We start from the raw sequence: 25,226 nt of genomic DNA, 5'->3' as shown, positions 1-25,226 counted from the left end.
TCAAGTAGTTAAAATACCTACAACTATTCTGACCATGAAGAATGAGTACATCTAAGTAGTGACCCAAAATATTAGGATGTTTAAAGCTAGAGAGCCATAGAACATCTAAAATAAGCTCAAGACTGCAATTCATAAAAATACAAAGAGCAATCTTCTCCAAATTTATCTTCTGACCAAAATAAGTACAAAAACCCTATAATAGACTCGAGATTACTTGTAATTGATCCAAAGAGACCTCCGCAAATAAGACAAGATACTCTGCAAAGAATAAATGTGAATAAATGGGGCCCATGTATATCCAAATGAATAGGATGTCAAAGACCATTTGGAATTGCTTATTAATACTATGAGATAACCTTTCCATGCAAAGCACAAAAAAGTAATGTGACAGTTGGTCTATGATATTTGGCTATAAATATATATTTTTAGTGTACTCCGAACCTTACATTTTGGGTATTTAATGTTAATATGTGCGATATTTGAGTTGAATTAAGTTGTGTTTGTATGTAGGAGCGTTGGAAGATGAAGATGAGTGAAGGTTTAGACAAGCATACCGAACATACAAGAAAAGAGCACGAGAGGCAAAAATCGAGCGAGTCCAAGGACCGCGAGATGGTTGGCTCCTAGCGACCAACATCTTGCGCCCAACCTCGCACCACGAGGTCTATAGAGTGCACTAAACCAGGCCTCGCGAGGATAGAGGCCTGGTCCATTTCCCAATCCACAAAAAATGATTTCTACTATGTTTTGAACTTGGAGATTTCAACCTAGCCTATAAATACCTCATAAACGTGATTAGTGAGGGGTTGGTCATCTTTTGATGGTAAAATAGGCCTAGAAACATGAGCGGACCACAAATTTCATCAATTTTTCCATCCTCCATCTAGTATTTATAACTTTTATGTTTAAAAATAATATTTTGATTGTTGTTATGAACATGAGTGGCTAGAAACCCCTCTATTCTGGGGTTATAGGTTGTTATTAACTATTGTTGTTTGACGGTTGATGATATTGCTTGAATTATCGTATTAATTTATTTATTCAAGCTTGCACTTATTTATTTTACTGCGTATCAAATAGTAGAATACTATCCACGAATTTATAGTTGAACTCGAAAGTGGGAACTATAGATTACATATAAGATTGAATAGAGTACGTTGTTGAATCAGGGCATCAAAGAATATATTCGAAGATTATTTTGATCGCAGATGCAGAACCGCAGATGCGGTTAAGTAACTGCAAATGCGAAATCATTGGCAGAGTTTATATTCGAAGATTGTTTTTCTCATTTTGGGAGTTTTGGAGCTCGGTTGAGGGCGACTTTTAAGAGACTTTTTGTTGCAATTGAAGTGGTAAGTGAATTTTAATCACTTTTGATGATAGATATTGATTACTCATTAACTATTACACCTAGTTTATGTGAATTTAAGGTGAAATTTAGGAATTTTAGGATATGTTATTAGAGAGTGAGATTTGATGATTTGAGGGTCGATTTGTGGTTGGAATTGGATGAAATTGGTATGATTGGTGTAACGACCCGACCGGTAGTTTTGATAATTTGCACTTCGCTGGGTGGTTTGAGGGTATGAGTAGCTCCGTATGATGTATTATGACTTATGTGTATCGTCTGTTTTGGTGTTCGGGTGATTCAAAATTAGTTTAGAAGAATTAATTTCATGTTTGAAGCTTTAAGTTGGAAGAGTTGGACAAGTTTGACTTTTTAGTATTTGACCTCAGGTCAGAGTTTTGATGGTTCTGTTAGGTCTGGATAGTAATTTTGGACTTGAGCGTATGCCCGGATTTGCATTTGAATATTTTAGAAGGTTTCAGCACTAATTGGCGAAAGTTGGAAATTTGAAGGTTTGGAATGTTCATAAGTTTGACCAAGAGTTGACTTTGATGATATCGAGTTTGAATTGTTATTTCGGTAGTTGGAATAAGTATGTTATGTCATTTGGAACTTGTATACTAAATTTGGATTCATTCCGGATTGGTTAGGCTTGAATCGGATGCTTGGTTCGATGTTTTAAGTTTATAAACTTAAGAGACTGCTCTTGATCGATGATTCGTTGCTTTAATATTATTATTTGTGATTTGAGGCCTTAAATAGGTCCGTGTTATTCGATAGAAAGGTGTGGAGGTCGAGGATTAAGGTGGTGGGTTGAGAGGTAGTTGTGAGTTTCTCCTAGGTTTACCAGTAGTACTGGTAATATTCTTGTTATTCGTTGAAAGATACTTTCTTCTAGTTTGTTATTATATCTGGTACTTAGCAACCACGTCCATTATTTTTGAAAATTACTACTAAAAATTGTTGCTCCCTGATTGTAACTATTTGATGCTACTTTTCTCCCATTTTACTGAAAATTATTGTTTCTCTGATTGTTACTATTTGATCTTCTTCTTCTTCTTCTTCTTCTTCTTCTTCTTCTTCTTCTCTTTCTTCTTCTTCTTCTTCTTCTTCCCTTTTCCTCCTTTCCACCTTTTTTGAACCGAGGATCTATCGAAAACAACCTTTCTACCTCTCTAGGTAGGGGTAAGGTCGGCGTACACACTACCCTTTCCAGACCCTACCTATGGGATTATACTCGATATGTTATTGTTGTTGTTGAATATGCTCGTGTTATATTTTGGGACATGTTGGTATGTTCGGACTGGATCCCGATGGGCTCGAGTTAGTTTCAGGGTGGTTTTGGACCATTTCTAGGCCATTTTTAGTTGTTGGTTTTTAGCCACAAGGGTGTGCATCGCGATCGCGAAATTTAAGTCGCGTTCGCGAAGAGAAAATATGATGTTTGGGCACTGTGAATCGCGATCACGGAAGCCTTTTCGCGATTGCGTAAAGGTATGTTCTGTTTTCACTGATCCGATTTTGGAAACTTATATCATGCAATCTATAAGGAATTTGGAGATAATCAAAAAAAGAAAGTTGTATCCCTTTGTGTCTAGTTTTTAGAAAATCAAATTGTTTATCGTTGAGAGTTATGTACAAAATGTTATGGCTGATACATTACAGGCTCTCTCAGAAGAGTTTAGGAAGGGTTAATGGAAGTTTGTTCAACGCGATCACGGGGAAATGGCCACGATCACATAGGTAAAAATTGTCCTAGAAAATTTTGTAATCGCGATCATGAGGTTTGTGACTGTGACCGCGAAGGGTACCTCTGGAACAATGTATAAAGTACTCTATTTCGAAGGTTTCAGACATTTTAGCATTTTTGAGCTGTGGAGCTCGGATTGAGGCAAGGATTTAGGCGATTTTCATCACATGGATTGGGGTATCTATTTTCTACTCGGTTTTGATTATATTTTATGAATCTATCTTCCATTTTGGCATTTGATTGGTGATTTTGAAAGAGAAATTGGAGGTTGGGGTTGTCTAAACTTTTATAAAGTGCAATTTTGAGTTTTGAACATCGATGCGGAGTCGGATTTGAGTGAAACTACTATGGTTGGAGTCGTAACTTAATGGGTTGTCAGATTTTGTGTGTTTTGTCGGATTCCGAGGTGCGAGCCCGGGTTTGACTTTTTTGTTAACTTTTGGCTTTCGATTAAAGATTGCACCTTTATCGATTGGGTTTGTTTTCTTTGGCATTATTTGATATTCTTGAGTTGATTTTGGCTAGTTTCAACCCGTTCCGAGGTCCGTAAGCGCCGGATGGCATTCCTAGAGTATGGGGTGGCTTGCTAGGTATTAGATTTAGCTTGTTTGAGGTAAGTAATATATCAAAACATCGATTTGAGGGTATTTGACTCTGGGAACTGTGTTATAAGAGATGTATTGAGGTGACGCACATGCTATGTGATGAGCGTGTGGACGTTCACTGAGGTAATCATGATTTTAGTTGTCTATTATTAGAATGTGCTCGGACTTATTTTGTTGTTACATCTTATTACCTCCCCGTTCTCCCTACTTATTGATTATATGAGCTGTGAATCATGTTTAGGCTATATGCTTATTCTGTTGTGACCCACTGAGGTCATTTCTGTAGTTGAGTTATTTGCTTAAATTGCAATTGTGTACTCAGTCATATTCATTTATTTGCATATCATATCTCAGTCTCTGTTATCATTTGTTGTCACATGATATTATCATTGTTTGGGATGATTGGCATGACATTAGTGAGCCGAGAGATTGGAGAGATTGAAGACTAAGTTGGGGCCTGAGGGCCGGATTGTGAGTGATATTAATGGAATTGGGCTGCATGCTGAAGCAGGTTTTATTGATTCATGATGTGATCGGGTTACACACCGCAACAGTCCATGTTGTCTAATACTAGCATTGGGTAGGATCTTCCCATTCTGTTGGTACCGAGTGCTGAGTGCCGAGTGATTGAGTGTACTGAGTGATTGAGTGTGAGACAGTGAGCTTGAGTACTCTGAGAGTTTGAGTTCATCACTGTGATGCATTACATTTGACATGCATACTTGGCATGTAGGCATAGAGATGCATTTCATCATGCTAAACGGTATTGTGACTATCATGGCTTCACATTCATATTGACATGTAGGCATAGAGTTATACTTTCCTCATGGTATTTGATAATGAAACATCTTATCTGTTGTTAAATATTTTTGAGAAAAATCACAGTCTTCCGATATACTCATATTTTGGTTATTTTGGTGAAAGATTTGGGTTTTACTATAATACCTGAAAAACATGCATATTTTTCCGTAGCTGTGAACGAGCTGACCATCATATCTTTGAGTTATTATTTGTGTTTCTTTTATTATATTATTAAGAATTGTTCTTGGCTATTGGTGTTGGACTCTGACCGTTGTCCAAGCTTGTCACTTCTTTCAACCTAAGGTCAGGTTTGTTACTTATTGAGAATATGGGGTCGGTTGTACTCATACTACACTTCCGCGTGCAGATATTGGAATTGATGTTGCTATGTATGGCGGGAACTGATATTAAAGATGTACCTGCATTTTGATTTTAGCTGCTTCTTGTTCTTGGTAGCTTTAGATTTATAAATCTGTTTATGTATATTTCAAACAGATGATGTATTTATTTCATACCAGCTTTGTAAACTCTAAATCTTAGAAGCTCATAATTTGTTCTACCAGTCCTTGGATTGTTGTATAAAAGTTCAGTTATTTCATCATTATTTATTAGTAAACCTCATTAGAAATTGGATTATTGTTAAATTGGCTTACCTAGCGGGTTGGGTTAGCTGCCAACACTACTAGTTGGATTTTAGGTCGTGACAAGTTGGTATCAGAGTTTTAGGTTCATAGGTTCTACGAGTCATGAGCAAATGTCTAGTACAGTCTTGCGGATCGATATGATGACGTCCATGCCTATCTTCGATAGGCTATAGGGCATTTAGGATAAACTTCTCATCTTTCTTTCCTTATCGTGCAACATTGATTTAGCTTGAAGCATATCTCTTTGAATTCCTTCCACTCACTCATATGTTATGCGTGTGCTCGGTATCAGCTGTGCATCGATGGCGCGTAGTACCATGGATAAAGTGCGAGATGTGTTTTCTATGTTTTGGTGATGGGTAAGTCTAGAGGACTTGAGGCCGAGTTTTGACCACAACTTGGGCACGGTTATTTCAGTTGTGAGTATGTGCTTTTGGACTTCTATGTCCAGTGGTATCCCTATGAGTGGGACTGGTGGCTCGGTGAGTGGTTGGATAGCTATATGATGACTAGGATGTGACTGCGGGATATGTTCAGATGGTTTGAATGTGACTAGAAGAGTTTGCTTGAGATATGAAAAAGACTATCAGGTGCTCAATTTCTGTGGATGTGTTATACGGTCTGGAGTTATGAGGGTTTTGAGGGATTCTTTCATGTTATTTCATTTGTGGAACGAAGTAGATTCTCATGTCTTGTTGATGAGTTCAGACTAAAGAAGATTAAGTGATTGCGCAAAAGTTGTGATTGTGAAAAGGTATATAGAGATGTCCGTTTGAGGCTAAGTAGGTGGGTTATCACCTGCGGGGTAATCTACGGATGTGTGATCCTTATGATATTGTGTGGAGGGTTTCTTTTCTACCAGTGGGTTATAGGTGTTGTGATTTGAGTTTGGATTGGTTGAGAAAGTTGACCTGACTGCCACGAGGATGAATGTGAGCTTAGTAGATGATTTGAGGTATTAAATGGTTTGTGTTACATTAGCTTATGGAGGGTTTAGTTGAATCACACTGTGGGATTATGACAGTAATAAGGTATGGGTATTGTGAGTAATTAGATGTTTTATTCTATGGCTTTAATCCAAGTGGGGGCGTCTACCTTTGACAATTTGATTGCATGGTTATGTATTGTATTGGTTTCAGTCTGGGGCATACTTGTAGATCAGTTATGACTTGTAGAGGCTGGTTTTGAGGATGTCATAAGCAATGAAATTTCTTGATGCATGGTGTATTATACCTTACGGATATATGGAAGTCTTGGAATGATTTTGGTTTGTTATGCGTGATGTATGTAATGTACTAAGAAAAGGGATTCACTCGATTGCTTAGAGGCATGGATTACTCGTTTGGGCATTGGTGTGCTAATGTAACATATGTCGTTCGGCTCATTTTGGCGGTGTATAAAAGATCTTAATAGAGTGGATGACTCCCGAGAACGTTCTAATGGGTTCAAGATTCATATGTGGTATTTGAGGAAATTTCGAATTTGTAAATGGCCAAGATATTATATTAGCATCGAATGGTGTCGGGACTCGCAGTATTTATATATCACTATGGATTCTAAATTTTAGTATCAGAAAGGTAAAAAGAACAACTTTAAATTCACAGAAGGTCTCTTCAGAGTGGGTGTCTTGACTGTGGTACTTTTCGGGTGCTTAAGGGGGAATACAATGGCTTATGGGCCTTAGGGTGGTGTGGATTTATGTTAGGATCTCTTGTGGTGAGCTTTGGGTTAGGATCGTGGTGTTTTGGCAAGGATAAGTGTCAACTTGAGGGTAATTCGGAAGGAACTCAGAGAAATAGGACAACTTGATAGTAGGTTGGATCAGCAAGGTAATGGATATGATCAGTTCTTTGGGTACTTATGATGTGGTGAGTCTCTACCGTTGTTTTGTGACAATACTCTTGGGATTGGCAACCTGCGTGGCTTGATTGAGTTAGAGGGATTCAATTCTAATGGCTTGGTTATGTGCAAATGGGTTTCGAAGTGTTCTCGACGATTTCTGCCATAACTTGAGATGGATTTATCTACAGATATGAGGAGTATATGGCATGTTATCATTTTCTCCTATATGGGATCAAGTGGAAGGTTTCCAGCTAATCGTGTAGGTAATCTTCTTGTGACCCAGGGTTGATAATATGGTTCTCGTGTTTTCATTTGATGGCATGACAGATGTGGTATGTCGCGTGGGATTGAGATTTGCAAGATAATGTGGTCACGGTTCAGTTTTGAAGGGAAGGTCATGAATTCTTAGACAACATAAATAATGTTATATGACTAGATGAATCCTATTACTACTTGGTATTGCCTGAGAAGTGTGCGCATTTAAGAAGGTGCAATATGTTTTGACTTACGGATGCTTCATTGGTATTGTATCGATTCTCCCGAGAGGTCATAATTGCCGCCAGCAAAACTCGCCTGGTTGATCGACTGCTGATGTTCAAATTTTGCTATCTGACATGCAAAAATTATAGAAGTGTTTATCGTGAGTATGATTATGTATGAGAGATGTGTTAGTTTTTCGAGTGGTGGACTTGGGATCGGCTATGGCAATTCATGTGTTCTATGGATTTGAAGACTGGGATTTCTCAGAAGTAGATTGTTTTAGGGTTGCGGACTGTGAAGATGTGGCCAAAGTTAGCTAGATGGTAGTAAGTGCTATGGTTAGGTCATTGTGGACTTTTGGAGGGCCATTTATCCATTTGGGGATGACCGGAGTTGATTTGGGGGCCCATTGGTAGGCCCAATGAGGATGTGTATTCTACACAGAATCGAATTTATTAACTCGGAACTGGTAGTGTTGAGGGGTGTGGCAATAGGTTAGAGTTGAGCTTGTTCGTGTTCTGATATGTTTTATGTGTTACTCTTCTATGCTATGAGGGATTTTGATTTGTTGGTTATATGCACACCCGATGCAGTTCTGTTTGGATCTTGTAGTGGAATTCGAGCGAGATGGTTATTAGGGGGTTGAATGGTTGATTGCACCTTGGCTATGGTCTTTCCAGGATGTGGTATATTGTGTTATTTTCTTCTCCATGGTTATAATCATGCACTTCGTGTACTTGATGTTGAATTGCACGTGGTTGTTGATTTTGAGCATTGTGGCTTGAGGAATTTCATAGGACCGGTGTTTGGATGGGGTCACGCATTGCATTAGAGGTATGTTAAGATATGATATTTTGAGTTAGATTCGTGTGTTTTGGTTCTACTATGTGTGATGGGTTCGTAGCATTGTGGTAGCACTTGTTGAGCTTGTAGGACGGTTCTCTCATTTGAGTCATTTTTCATGTTTGAGTATATCTGATTTATTGCTTATTGGTGCACGTATTGCACGGTTATGGCGTTAGGTTGTATTGGTGTGGCATGTCAATAGACTAGTTGTGTTTGATGAGATAAAGTCATTGGACCTAGAATAAATACTATCGGATTTGATTATGGTATGTTTGGAAGAATAATATCGGAAGTCAGCTTAGGATTTGGCTTTGATTCTTGTCGGACGAGAGAGAGAGAGCTCCATGAATTGTTTATATGATGGGTGGTTATGCGTTTCTGCGTGTCTCTTTCATTATCGGCAGTGTACGAAGGTTTTTAACGAGGTTTTATTTGATATGACGTTTATTACAGGTATCGGGTTTGTTTTGAGTAGCTACTGTGGTCGGGAATTATTGCTACGAGTATGTGACATATATGGCATAAAATGTTATTTCATCTTGGGTTATGGTTATGGCTTGATACAGCTTGTTTAGTCTAGTACATTGTGGAGATGCAAGATTCGGGCCTTGTTAGGAATTTTGGATGTGGGAAATTGGGTACCAAGGTTTATGGGATATGGACGAAGTGAGGATCTTCAGTTATGTTGTGACGTTAGACTTATATGGAATGGGGTGACGTGGGATCACCCCCGGGTATGTTCATGGTAAGGTTACACGGCAATTTGATGACTTTGGAACGACTTTGGGCACGTTCGAGGACGAACGAATATTTAAGTGGGGGAGAATGTAACGACCCGACTGATCATTTTGATCATTTGCACTTCGCTCGGTGGTTTGAAGGCATGAGTAGCTCTGTATGATGTATTATGTATTATGTGAATCGTCGATTTCGGTGTTGGGGTGATTCAAAATTAGTTTGGAAGAATGAATTTTATTTTTGAAGCTTTAATTTGAAAGAGTTGACCAAGTTTGACTTTTGAGTATTTGACCTCGGATCGGTTAGGCTTGAATCGGACGCTTGGTTCGAAGTTTGAAGTTTATGAACTTAAGATATTGGTATTGACCCATGATTCGTGGTTTTGATATTGTTATTTGTGATTTGAGGCCTCGAATAGGTCTGTATTATGTTTTGGGACTTGTTGGTATGTTCGAACGGGGTCCCGAGGGGTTTGGCTGAGTTTTGGAGTGGTTTCAGACCATTTTTAGGCCATTGTTAGTTGCTGGTTTTTGGCCACAGGGGTGTGCATCGCGATCGCAGACTTTGAGTCGCGTTCGCAAAGAGCAAATTTGCTATTTGGGCACTGTGAATCGCGATCGCGGAAGCCTTTTCGTGATCACATCGATGGAATTTCTTCCGTCACTGACCTGAATTTGGAAGCTTATATCGTGCAATCTATAAGGAATTTGGAGATGATCCAAAAATGAAAGTTGTAGTCCTTTGTGTCTAGTTTTCACAAAATCAAATCATTTGTCATTTGGAGTTATAATCGTGATCGCGAGGTTTCTGACCACGATCGCGAAGGATACCTTTGGAACAATGTATAAAGTATTCTATTTCGAAGGTTTCAGACATTTTAGCATATTTTGAGCTATGGGTTGGCTTGCTCGGTATTGGATTTGGTTTGTTCAAGGTAAGTAACATATCTAAACTTGGATTTGACTGAATTTATCCCTGGGAACTGTGTTATAAGAGATTTATTGAGGTGACGCACATGCTAGGTGATGAGCGTGTGGGCCTGCACTGAGGATATCATGATTTTAGTTGGCTATTAGACTTTGCTCGAACTTGTTTTGCTGTTACATCTTGTTACCTTTTTGTTCTCCTCACTTGTTGATTATATGAGCCGTGAATCATGTTAGAGATCATGTTTAGGCTATATGCTTATTCTGTTGGGACCCACTGAGGTCATTTATGCACTTGAGTTATTTGCTTTAATTGCAATTGCTTACTCAGACATATTCATTCGTTTGAATATCATATCTCAGTCTCTGTTATCATTTGTTGTCATATCATATTATCATTGTTTGGACTGATTGGAATGAGATTTGAGAGCCCGAGAGACTGAAAAGATTGATGACTGAGTTGGGGCCTGAGGGTCAGATTGTGAGTGATATTGATGGGATCGGGTTGCACGCTGCAACAAGTTTTATTGATTCATGATGGGATTGGGATGCATGCTGCAGTATGCCATGTTGGCTTATATTAGTGCTTGGCTAGGATCCGCCCCTATGAAGTGTGACATACCAGCAGTGAGCATAAGTACCTAGTGCCGAGTGCCGGGTGATTGAGTGTATCGAGTGATTGAGTGTGAGACAGTGAGATTGATTACTTTGAGAGTGTGAGTACATGAGTTCATCACTGTGATGCATTACATTTGACATGCATACTTGGCATGTAGGCATAGAGATGCATTTCCTCATGCTAAATGTCATGCGACATTCATGGCTTCACATGCACATTGACATGTAGGCATAGAGGTGTACTTTCCTTATGCTATCGAATAATGAAACATCTTATCTGTTGTTGAAAGATATTTTGGAAAAATCACAGTTTTATGACATACTCATATTTTTGTGATTTTGATGAAAGATTTGGGTTTTACTATTATACCTGAAAAGCATGCCTTTTTCTTGTAACTGTGAAAGAGCTGAGCATCATATCTTTGAGTTATTAATTTGTGCTACTTTTATTATATTGTTACGAGTTATTCTTGGCTATTGGTGTTGGACTCTGACCGTTGTCCAAGCTCGTCACTGCTTTCAACCTAAGGTTAGGTTTGTTACTTATTGAGTACATGGGGTTGTTTGCACTCAAACAACACTTTTGCACCTCGCATACAGATTTTGGAGCTGATGTTGCTATGTATGGCAGGAGCTGGCATGGAAGATGTACCTGTGTTCCAGTTATAGCTGTCTCTTATTCTTGGTAGCTTTAGATTTATAAATTTGTTTATATATATTTCGAACTGATGATGTATTTATTTCATACCAACTTTGTAACTCTAAATCTTAGAAGCTCATGATTTGTGCTACCAGTCCTTGGGTTGTTGTATAAAAGTTCAGTTATTTCATAATTATTTTCTTAGTCAATCTCATTTCAAATTGGATTATTGTTAAATTGGCTTACATAGCGGGTTGGGTTAGATTCATCAAGACTAGTTGAGTTTTGGGTCGTGACAGTTGTACTCTTATTTGAATGGGTGTTTGGAATTTATGAATTCTGTCGAATTTCGGAGGGTGCGGGCCCGGGGTTTACTTTTTGGGTTGAGTTTGCATATTTGATTCAAGACCTTAGTTTTATCATTTGGAATTGTTTCCGATGGCTTTTATTAATGATCTTAGGTTGTTTGGTTAGATTCGAGTCACTCGGAGGTCGATTCACGTGGGAAGCGATTTTTGGAGTATTGATCTCCATATTTTGAGGTAAGTATCCTATATAAACTTGGATTTGAGGGTAATTAACCCTGGAAACAATGTTATATGAGATGAGTTAGGGTGACACACATACTAGGTGACAGGCGTGAGTGCATACACCAGAGTATTCATGATCCAAGTTGACTTTAGACTACTGTCAGACTTGTTTTGTTATCATGCTTTGTTATATCAGTGTTTTTCCTACCTGTTTGATTATTTGACTTATGATACATGTTGGAAATCACTTGTAGACTATGTGCTTACTTGGTTGAGACATAATGGGCTATTCCTGTTGTTTTGAGCTATTTTCCTTAACTGTAATTATATACTCAGTCATGATTCCTCATTTATATATCATTTCTCGGTATTTGTGTACTATATGTTTAATTCATCACATGTTGTTTTCCACATGTGATACTGTTTGGGCTGAGTTATATAAGGTTGTTAGCCTTTGAGACTTGATAGGTTGTTGACTAATGTAGGCCGTAGAGCCGCATTGTGAGTAATATTTTCATCGAACTGCACACCGCAACAAGCCTTATTGGCTATTAATTGATATTTGTATCGGGTCGCATACCACAATAGGCTATATTGGCTTTTGATTAGTGCCTGGACAGGATCCGCCCCTTCGGAGTCTAACATACCAGAAGTGAGTGCAGGCACAAGAATATATATACACGTGCTTTGGTGAGAGGCATATATGCCAGACACCCGTACAGTAATGAGTGTTGTCTGTGTGATGGTAATGGACATTGTGCCAGGCACCGTGAGTGTGCTGAGTGTGGTTATTCTTTATGGTTTCACTGTGATGATATTGATCTGATATGTATATTGGACATGTAAGCATAGAGATGTACTTTCCTCATGCTAGCTGGTAAATGAGATGTCCATTATGTGTTGGGCTTTAACTGTCATACTTGGAAAGCATGTTAAATTCCTGTAATGTGAACGAACTCAACATAATATCACTAAGTTACTTACTTATATTGTTTCCTTTATATCTTGAGCTGTTACTGGTTATTGATATTGGTCTTTGACTGTTTCTTTTGAGCTTGTCACTGTTTTCAGCCCAAAATTAGATTTGTTACTTATTGAGTACATGGGGTCGGTTGTACTCATACTACACTCTGTACTTCATGTGCAGATCTAGGTACTTTCGGACGTGGTGATTGCTAGAGTTATGATGATACCGGCTTTTGGGAGACTAAGAGGTAGTTGTTATGTCGTACGCGTACCTTTAAGTTCTCTTTCATTTATTTCTGTTATTGCCGTTCTACTGTTCAGACAATTACATTGAGGATTTGGTCTTGTATTTTTATATTCAGTAGTGCCCATGTACTCGTTGACACTAGATCATTGGGATGGTTGTAGTAGTATTACTATTGTTTCACAGTTATTTCAGGATATTTCCGCTGTTGAATTTATTAAACTCTACTTTATTGAATTTCATTGTCGATGTGTAACTATTGTCTTTCTTAGCAAGTAGTGTTAGGCGCCATTGTGGTTCCGGTGGGAGTTAGGTTATGGCAAGGCGGTAGTAAAATCTTCAAAATACACTCTCTTAAAGTGTAGGCAAAACCCCAAAATCCATCTCAAAATTCCATGTGTTTGGGTGTTAACAATTCCTGTAGATTCTTGAAATAATACCAAAAATGAGTAGAAATCCCTTACCCCAATGTCTTGTGTGAAAATCTCCATGAGGAATTGCCCCTCCTCTAACTCTTGGGTTCAAAATATGAGCTCAGAGCCCCGAAATATACAACTTCTAAAATCTGCCTAAGGGTACCCTTTGCGATCACGACAGCCCCCCGATCACGAAGCACAAATACGACCACATCACTGAGCCTTCATCACGAACGCGAAGCCACATTCATGAATGCGAAGACCAACATCTCCTAAGCAGCACGAATGCGATCATCCATTTGTGAACGTGAATGACAAAGTCCCTTCTGCCTGCACGTCTTCGCGAGAGAGGGCATCTCACTCGAGTGTGATGCTCCAGCCTGCCTAACGCCACGCGAACACGGTTCATCTATTGCGAATGCATGAACAACTATGTAGCAACCAAAAATACTCTACATGATCGTGATGAACCTTCTATGATCGCGATGCTAATCTGAGCACCAGAATATCAGCAATACAAAAACCATCCGAAATGATTCGAAACCACCCCGAATCACACTCGAGGACCTTGAGACCCCGTCCAAATATACCAACAAGTCCAAATACATTAATAAAACTTATCCAAAGTCTCAAAACACTACAATTAACATCAAAGTGAATAATCAAAGATCAAATGCAGTTTCTTAACTTTCAAACTTTCAATCTTCGCCGAACGCGTCCAGACCACGCTAAAACATTCCAGATCACAATCAAAATGTGCACACAAATTACAATAACCTAAATGAACCTATCCAAGGTCCCAAAGTCACATAGGAGTCTGATAACACCATAGTCAACTCCCGGTCAAACCTATGAACTCTCTAATTCTTCAAATAGCCAACTTTCGACGAATAGCGCCAAAACCTTCTAGGAACATCTAAATTCAAATTCGAACATATTCCCAAGTCCAAAATCATCATATGAACCTATATAAACCTTCAAATCTTGATTCCAAGTTCGTTTACTCACAAGTCAAACCTTGGTCAACCCTTCCAACTTAAAGATTCCAAATTGAGAATCACTTTATCAAAATGATCCCGAAGCCCTCGAAAATCAAAACCAACCCTGCACGCAAGTCATAATACATCATATAAAGCTTCTTGGAATCTCAAATCAAAGAAGAAATTTTAGAACGTGCCATAAATCATTCCGAAGTCATCCAATCACTCTATAAGCTTATCATGAACACACATATGGGTGATCTCACGTCTCCAAATTCCATATAAGTTCATTATAACAATCTCGACTAAGGATCCTTTCTTCAACCTTAGTCCATAAACCTTTGAACCCAAACTCCAAAATCCGAAATTTCTAATAAGATCCAATTCTTGCATATATACACTGTATAAGTCTAAACAAGTTGCATCAAGCCATAACCATATTTCAAGATATAATCACATGATATACCACATAGCTCATGTATTCATAGTAATATCACATAACTCATGTACTGATAATAATATCTTCAGACAACAATAGCTGTTCTTTACCAAATCTGGTACCGGCAACATATCTCATATCAAATATAACCTTGTTTCAAACCTTCACAACACTACTAATGATGAAACAAACACATAGAAACTCATAACCACTCTTCAAATCAGCAATTTATGGAGCTCTCTCGCTCGACAAGAACCACTGCCAAATTTTAAGCTGACTAATTACATTCTTCTCCCAACATATGTTATTTAAATCCGATTGCACTAATTCCAGGTCTAATAACCCCATCTCACCCAGTACAAGTCGCTCGGTGGACATGCCACACGTAATGCCGCCTAGAGCCACATACCATGCAATCCTTATCCAACAAGCAACAACTCGAATATAACCAAAGATTGAAGGAGAATCAAATAAAAGAACTATCCAACAAGTCCAACAAGTACACCCTTAATAACACCAGGATTTGAATCTATCCCACAAGGGAGAAGCAAAACACACGGAATAAGCGTAGAGGATAATATCCCAACATAACTTCACTGCAGCGTGTAACACGATCCAAATATATCGGTCAACATAAAAAACCCATCGATTCATAATGCTCACAATCCACAAATACATGTGTATCAACAACGAACACACGAAATGCATGACCATAACCATGGAGAAACGGATTGCAGGATATACCACAGACAGGAAAACCATGACTAAGGTGTGATGAGAAACTCGACATCCCAATGGCCATCTCTTTTCAAATCTCACCACCAGGCCTAAACAGACCACATCATACGTGTGAATAACCGAGTAGCCTCACAACCCATCGTAGAATGATAATACAATATATGAGACATATCATAACATGAATAAGATCATCTCTAGCCGATAACACACCCCGTCAATTGCTTTGCTGTGTAAACAGACTAGATCCAGAGCAGAATACACATTCTCATTATGCCTACCAATGGGACCCCAAGTCAATTATGTGCATCCCGAAATAGGTAAATAACCTCCCAAAGGTCCACAATAACCTATCCATAACACATACAATCAACCATCTAACCCTTAACATGTCTTCACAGTCCACAACCAAGGAATAGTCTGCCTCTAAGAACATCCAGTCTCTAAGCCTCAAGAATATAAGAAATCTACATATCTGACCTCTAACCCTCCCACTAAAATGATTGGTACGTCACTCAAACATAATCAACTCATGAGAATATGTGCCCATGAATCCTCCACGCCATATAGTAACAACATGAACATCAACAGTCAACAACCAGGCGATTATCGTAAAACTCGTCAAGCATCAGCAAATCAGTATAAAATGTGCCTTCCCTAACACATACCTTCTCATGCGATACAAGATAGCGCTAGCATCCTCCAATAATATAAAATGTCCCTTACTTTGTGGAATTCATGACCTTCCCATCAGAATTGAACTGTAACCTTGCCCGTGAAATCTCGATCCCATACAGTGCACCACATTTATCATACCAAGCATCCGCTACTGCGGAGCCGCTTCTGTGGATAATTCCTCGCACATATGCCAGAGATTTAGTGCATATGTCTCCACTCTGTCCAACCCAAAATTCGCTTCTGTGCCATCCTGTCTGCTCATGTGGAATTCCATCTGTGGTCCAAACCGCACAGGTGCGAAAACACAAGAACCTGGCAGACTTCAAACTTCAAAATGATCAGAGACTCACCCGAAACACGCCACAACCAGTACAAAAATATAACACAGACCTACTCGAGGCCTCAAATCACACAAAATATCATCAAAAGTACAAATCTCACCTCAATTGAAGCATAATGAACTAATCAAGTTTCAAAATTCTAAAACTCATGTCGAACCATGTCTAGCCAACTCGTAATAGCCCCAAATTTTTCACACAAGTCCCAAATGACATAATGAACCTATTCTTTTTTCCACAACAACAATCTTACCCGAGTAGCCTCAACGTCAACTCCCGGTCAAACCAATGAACATTCAAAACTTTCAAATTTTCAATTTTTTCCAAATAGAACAAATTCAACCTAGGAACCTCTAAATCCAAATCTGCACATACGCCTAAATTCAAAATCACCATACGAACCTATTAGAACCATCAAAACACCATTCTGAGGTTGTCTACAGAAACGTTAGACCCGGTCAACTCTTATAACTTAACCTTCCAACCATAGATCTAAGTGTTCCATTTCAATCCAAAACCTTCCCTAAACTAAGACAACCATTCCCGCAAGTCACATAATAATAAATACACATACATAGAGCATAAAATGAGAAAATGGGGATCATTTACACAAAACATTCGGCCGGGTTGTTATATTCTCCCCCCTTTTAAACAAACGTTCTTTCTCGAATGAGTCTAGAATCATACATGGGTTATCAAAAAGATGAGGGAATCTACTCCGCATATCATGGTCGGTCTCCTAAGTTTCCTCCTCGACCGGTTGACCTCTCCACTGAACCGCCACCGAAGCAATATCCTTCGACCTCATCATTTGAACCTGTATTTCAAAAATGGCCACTGACTTCTCATCAAAAGTCAAATCCTTGTCCAACTGCACTGAGCCAAAATCCTACACATGTGACGGATCCTCATAGTACTTCCGAAGCATAGAGACACAGAACACTGGATGAATTCCTGATAAGCTAGGTGGAAAAGCAAGTGTGTAGGCGATCTCACCCACTCTCTTTAACACCTAAAAAGGGCCAATATATCCAGGTCTCAACTTTCCCCTCTTTCCAAACCTCATCACACCCTTCATGGGAAAAACTTTGAGTAAAAACTTCTCACTTACCATGAATGCCACATCACGAGCCTTTCTATCAGCATAATGGTTTTGCCTGGACTGTACTGTACAGAGTCGCTCTTGAATCAATTTCACCTTCTCCATAGAATCATGAACCAAACCTGTACCTAATCGCCTAGCCTTGCCAGTATCAAACCAACCAACCAGAAAACGATATCGCCTCCCACATAAGGCCTCATACAGAGCCCTTTGGATACTTGATTGGTAGCCATTATTGTAGGTGAACTATGCTAATGACAAAAACGGATCCCACTAGGCCCCAAAGTCATTGACACAGGCTATCAGCATGTCTTCCAAGATCTGAATGGTACGCTCAGACTGCCCGTTTGTCCGGGGATGAAATGTCATACTTAACTCAACCTATATGCCCATCTCACGCTGCATCGCTCTCCAAAAATGTAATATAAACTGAGTGCCTCAATGCCTCAATACGAGATAATAGACAAAGGCACACCTTGAAGGCGAACAATCTCTCTAAGATAAATCTGAGCCAACTTCTCTGGAGTGTAGGAAATCATGACTAGAATAAAATGTGCAAACTTGGTCAGCTTGTATACAATGACCCACACAACATCAAATCTCCTCAAGGTGCGGGTCAACCCAACCACAAAATCCATATTGATATGCTCCCACTTCCACTTCGATATGTCTAGCCTTTGAAGCAAACCACCCAGTCTCTGATGCTAATACTTAACCTAGTGATAGTTCAAACACCGTGCAATATGCTCAACAATGTCTTTATTCATCCTCTGCCCCAATAATGCTACTTCAAATCATGATACATCTTCGTAGCACCTGGGTGAATGGAATATTGTGAACTGTGAGCCTCCTCAAGAATCAACTCTCTCAAGCTATCCATATTAGGAACACAGTTCTGACCCTAAAGCCTCAATACCCCATCATCACCAATAGTCACCTCCTTAGCATTACTTGTTTTGTACCGTGTCCTTAAAGACAAGAAAATGGAGATCATCATACCGATGCGGCTTAATGCGCTCATACAAGGACGACCAAGATACAACACAAGCAAGGACTCTACTAGGCTTCGAAATATCCAATGTCACGAACCTGTTGGCCAAAGCTTGAACATCCATAACCAAAGGTCTCTCCCCAGCTGGAATAAAAGCAAGACTCCCCATACTTTCCGCCTTCCTACTCAAGGCATCGACCACCACATTGGCCTTCCTTTGATAATAAAGAATGGTGATATCGTAGTCCTTCAATAGCTCCAACCACCTCCGTTGCCTCAAGTTCACATCCTTTTGCAAGAATAGATGTTACTCTTTTGATCCGTATACACTTCACAAGACACGTCATACAAGTAGTACCTCCAAATATTGAGAGAATGTACAATAGCTACTAACTCCAAATCATGCACTGGTATTCTTATCTAGGGGCTTCAACTGACGCAAAGTAGAGGCAATCACCTTACCATCCTGCATCAACACACACCCGATACCTACCCGTGAAGCATAGGCAATCACCTTACCACCCTGCATGAACACACACCCAATTCCAACCCGTGAAGCATCACATTAGATTGTGCATGAACCATATCCCGAAGGAAAAACCAAAACATAAGTTATAGTCAAGGCAATCTTGAGCTTCTGAAAGCTCTCCTCGTACTCGTCAGACCACCTGAATAGGGCACCCTTCTGAGTCAACTTAGTCAATGTGGCTGCGATAGATGAAAACCCCTCACAAAGCGTCAAAAATGCTTAACATTCCTAGAAAACTCCGGTCTCTGAAGTGGTAGAAGGTCTGGGCCAACTCTAAACTACCTCAATCTTCTTTGGATCCATATTAATCCCCTCACTAGACACCATGTGATCAAGAATGCCACCGAGTCAAACCAAAACTCGCACTTGGAGAACTTAGCATATAGCCTTTTCTCCCTCTGAGTTTGAAGCATAATCCTAAAATGCTGCTGGTGCTCCTCCCTACTCTGGGAATACACTAATATATCATTAATAAACACAATAATGAAGAATCCAGATAAGGCTGAAACATATTATTCATCAAATGCATGAACATTGCTGGGGAATTGGTCAGCCCAAACGTCATCACCAAGAACTTAGAATGCCCATAGTGAGTCCAGAAAGGTTTCTTAGGGATGTCCGAAACCTGGATCTTCAACTAATGGTACACCGATCTCAAGTCAATATTCGAGAACACCCTAGTACCATGAAGCTGGTCAAATAAATCATTAATACGCGGCAGTAGATACATGTTTTGGATGGCAACCTTTTTTAGTTGCCAGTAGTCAATGCACATTATCATAGAAATGTCTCTCTTCTTCACAAGTAGAACCGGAGAACCACAAGGTGACACACTCGGCCTGATGAAACCTTTATCTATCAATTCCTACAACTTTTCCTTCAATTCATTCAACTCTATAGAAGCAACGTGATACAGTGGAATAGAAATAGGCTAAGTGCTTTATGCCAAATCAATACCAAAATAAATATCCCTATCATGTGGCATGCCAGGTAGGTCTGCAAGGATCACATCTGAAAACTCCCTCACCACATGGATTGAGTCATTCGTGGGTGCAACAACACTAACATCTGTCACAAAGGCTAAGTACTCCAAACATCCCTTCTCAACCATCCGCTGAGCCTTTAAAAAGAAACAACTCTATTAGGAATATGCCCCAAAAAACTCTCCATTCCAACCTTGGCAGTAACGGCATAGACAACATCATAATATTAGCATGACAATAAAGAATATCGTGATATATAGATAACCAATCCATGCCCACAACCACATCAAAATCCACCATATTGAGCAACAGAAAGTTAATCCTAGTTTCATAGCCCCAAATAGTGACCAAACAAGAATGATATACACGGTCCACCATAATAGAATTCCCAACGGGTATAGACATATAAACATGGGTATCTAGAGAATCACGAGACATATCCAAATATGAAGCAAAGTAGGATGACACATACGAATGCGTAGAACCTGGATCGAATAAAACTGATGCATCTCTATGACATCGTAGAACAACACTTGTAATGACTGCATATGATGCAACTGCCTCATTCCTACAAGGGAAAGCATAGCCGCAAGCCTAGCCTCCCCTTCTAGGACGACCTTTACCTGCCTGTCCTCCACATATTGCTGGTTGTGCAGGTGGAGTAGCAACTAGAGCGGGAACCATATCCTGAGTACCCTGCTGAGGTCCACCCATCCAAAGTATTGGACAATCTCTCACAATGTGCCTACTATCACCATACTCAAAATAACCTCTTTGTGGGCATGACTATGATAGTGAGTTTGCCCAGGACGATTGAAATAACTGTTGTAGGAACCCCGTGCAGAAGTTGCACTGAAACATTTGGCTTATATCCGTGATTCTAGTGTCGAAGTGCTTTCCATGGATTCATTTTCGATTTTGAGAGAGTTCCCATAGGTGTTTCCTACAGATTTGTCATGTTTTCCACCCAGCAGGGATGTCGGCTTTTACATTGACTTGGTTCTGGGCACTCCGCCATTTCCATTCCACCATACCATATGGCTCTAGTTGAATTGAAATAATTTAAGGAGAAGTTGCAAGATTTGTCAGACAAAGGATTTATTAGACCTAGTGTCTCACCTTGGGGTGCATCAGTATTGTTTGTGAAGAAGAAGGATGGATCTATGTGGATCTGTATAGATCATTGGCAATTGAAGAAGGCCACTCTCAAGAACAACTATCTGTTGTCGAGGATTGATGACTTAATTGACCAGCTTCAGGGTGTCAAGGTATTTTCTAAGATTGATTTGAGTTCAGGCTACCATCAGTTGAAGATTAGGACATCGGATGTCACTAAGACAGTTTATCGGACTTGGTATGGTGACTATTAGTTCTTGGTGATGTCATTTGGCTTGAATAATTCTCCAACATCCTTTATGAATTTGATGAACCGGTTGTTCAAACCTTATCTGGATTCCTTCATGATTGTCTTCATTGATGATATTTCGGTGTACTCCAGCAGCCGAGAGGATCATGAGCAGCATCTATGAATCGTACTTCAAACTTTGAAGGATCGTTAGTTATATGCCAAGTTTTTGAAGTGTTAGTTCTAGTTAGACTTGGTTGCCGTTTTGGGGCATGTTGTATCTTCCGATGGAATAAAGGTGGATCCTAAGAAGAATGAGATAGTTCAGAACTGGCCTAAACCTATTTCAGCTACAAAGATTCGGAGCTTCTTGGGTTTGGCGGGTTATTCTCGCCAGTTCGTGGAAGGATTTTCATCTATCTCAGCCCTATTGACCAAATTGATCCATAAGGGTGCTCTTTTCAGATGGTCCGACAAGTGTGAGGTGAGCTTTCAGAAGCTCAAGCTTCATTGACTACATCCTAAGTGTTAGTATTGCCTATATGTTTAGAATCTTACATTGTGTATTGTGATGCATCGCGTATTGGGCTTGGCACGGTGTTGATGCAGGACAGTAGGGCGATTCCCTACGCATCTCATCAATTAAAGGTTCATGATAAGAATTATCCTATGTATTAATTGGAGTTGGCACACATCAACTCATGTGATGAACATTTGGAGGCACTATCTATACGGCATTCCATGTGAGGTCTATACCGACCATCGGAGTCTCCAGCACTTGTTCAAGCAGAAAGACCTTAATTTGCGGAAGCAGGGATGGTTAGAGTTGCTGAAAGACTATGATATCACCATATTATGCCATATGGGGAAGGCCAATGTAGTGGCCGATGCATTGAGTAGGAAGGCAGAGAGCATGGAAGTTTGGTATATTTACCGGCAATGAAGAGGCCACTATCCATGGATGTTCAAGCTTTGGCCAATCGGTTTGTGAGGCTGGAAGTTTCGGAGCCTAGCTGGGTTCTTGCTTGTGTTATGGTATAGTCATCGTTGTTGGAGTGCATCAAGGCTCACTAGTTTGATGATCCTCACTTGTTGGTGTTGAAAGACACAGCGCAGCAGGGTGGTGCTAATGAAGTTGTGATTGGAGATAATGGTGTTATATGGCTTCAGAGTTGGATTTATGTGCCAAATATTGAGGGCTTGAGAGAGCTAATCCTTGTGGCAGAGAATGAAGAAAGATATTGTTAGTCATGTCTCTCGATATTTGAATTGTCAACAGACGAAGTACGAGCTTCAGAAACCGGGGTGGGTTGACTCAGAGATTGGAGATACCGAAGTCAAAGTGGGAGTGCATCATATATGGATTTTGTGCTAGGCTTACCACGGACCTTGAGTAAATATGATGCAGTTTGGTTTATTGTGTACCGGTTGACTAAGTCTGCACACTTCATTCCGGTGATGACTTCTTATTCATCATAGCAACTGGCTCAGATTTACATCACATAGATTATCCGTCTTCTTGATATGTCTATTTCGATCAGTTCTGACCAGGGCACATAGTTCACATAACATTTTTAGAGAGTCGTGTAGTGTCAGTTGGGCACGCGGGTGGAGCTGAGTACCGGGTTTCATACTCAGAATGATGGACAGTCCTAGCACACTATTCAGATATTAGAGGACATGTTGCGAGCATGCTCTATGGATTTTGGGGGTCAGTGAGACCAGTTTTTACCTCTAGCGGAGTTCTCCAACAACAACAGTTATTAGTCGAGCATCTAGATAGATCTGTATGAGGCCTTATATGAGAGGCAATGTCGTTTGTTGGTTGGTTGGTTTGAGCCCAGTGAGCCTAGATTGTTGGGCACTGATTTGGTTCGTGATACTTTGGAAAATTTTAAGGTGAATCAGGAGCGACTTCGTGCAGTTCAGTCCAGGTAAAAGTGTTATGCTGACCGGAAGGTTCGATATGTGGCTTACATGTCAAGTGAGAAGGTTCTTCTCCGAGTGTTACCTATGAAAGGTGTGATACAGTTTGAGATCTTGTAGAGAGTTGAGGAGGTTACTTATAGGCTTGCATTGCCTCCTAGCCTAGTAGGGGTACATCCGGTATTTTACTTTTTCATACTTCGAACGTACCGTGAGGATAGATCACATGTTTTAGATTTCAGCACGGTGCAGCTTGATAAGAATTTGACCTATAAGGAAGAACCGATGGCTATTCTAGATCGGCAGGTTCGAAAGTTAAGGTGTAATAGTTTTCTTTCTGTGAAAGAGTAATGGAGAGGTCAGTCAATCAAGGAGGCTACATAGGAGTCCGATATAAGGAGTAGATACCCGCACCTTTTTACTAGTCCAGGTACTTTTTTATGTTCGTTCGAGGACGAACGTTTCTTTTAGGGGTGGAGAATGTGACGACCTGACATGTTGTTTTAAGTAATAGCCTTAATTTATTTGTACAGAGACCTCCTGTAGCTTCATTTGATGTTATATGACTTGCTTGCATGGTCCGTATCATGTTTCGAAAAACTTTTATGTAAAATTTTGAAGAAAACGTGATTTTTGACTTAAAATAAGGTTTTGATTGACCACGGTCAACGTTCTTAGTAAACGACCTCGGATCGGTGCTTTGGCAATTCCGGTATGTTCGTATGATTTTTTGGAATTGTACGCACATTTGGTTGGGGTCTCCAGTGACTCGAGGGCATTTCAGCACATTATGTGAAAGATTAGAAAATTTGGTTTTAAACTTGAAATTTTGAATTTTGATGATCGATTCTGGATATTCGATATTGTTTTGATGATTTAAGAGAGAGATCGAGTTTATATGATATTATTATACTTGTGTGAATATTCGGATCAGAGCTTGAGGGGCACGGGTAAGTTCCGGGTGAGTCTTGGAGTGTTTTGGAACTGTTGAAGCATAGCAGTTGTTGGTGCTATGTTGCAGGTCTCACATTTGCGAAGAACTAATCGAAATTGCGAGCCTTGCATTAGCGATGTCAGCATCTCAAATATGAAATATGGAATGGCAGGCATTGTTTGCAAATGCAAAGAAATGGTCACATTTGCGAATTGTTGGATTTCGCTTCTGCGACCCAAGTGTCGCTTTTGCGACTGAGGGGTTTGAATAGAGAACTTCGCAAATGCGAAGCTAGAACCACTGCGATAGGTGGGACTATGCAAATGCAAAGTCTTGTGTCCTATTTGCGACATATGGGGGACTGTTTCACTAGTCGCTTTTGTGATAAGTGGTTCACAATTGTGACATCTGCAGCTGGGTGAAAGTTGAAAAAAATGGGACTTAGCTCATTTTATACCATTTTACAACCCTAAGCTCTCAAGAGGCGATATTTGAAGAGGATTTTCTTTCCAAATTCATTGGTACGCAACTTTCTAGTTTTCAATTAATTTCAATTACTTTTCCATGAATTTTAACATCAAAACTATGTATTTCAAGGTAGAAATTAGGGATTTTGGGTAGAATTTAGGGATTTTATAAAATTGAGATTTAGACCTCAAATTGAGGTCGAATTTTAAAACAAATAACATAATCGGACTCATGAGTGAATGGGTAATCGGGATTTGGTCCGAATCTCGAATTTTAACTAAGCAAGCTTGGGGTTGAGTTTTGTTCACTTTTTTAAATATGATCAAAATTGAACCTTTTTCATTCGTGGGTAGTTTCTAAAGCTTGTTTTCGATTGTTTGAATT

This window comes from Nicotiana tabacum, chromosome 13 (assembly GCF_000715075.1).
Source record: "Nicotiana tabacum cultivar K326 chromosome 13, ASM71507v2, whole genome shotgun sequence".
Taxonomy (NCBI): Eukaryota; Viridiplantae; Streptophyta; class Magnoliopsida; order Solanales; family Solanaceae; genus Nicotiana; species Nicotiana tabacum.
This window is presented reverse-complemented; position numbering follows the sequence as displayed.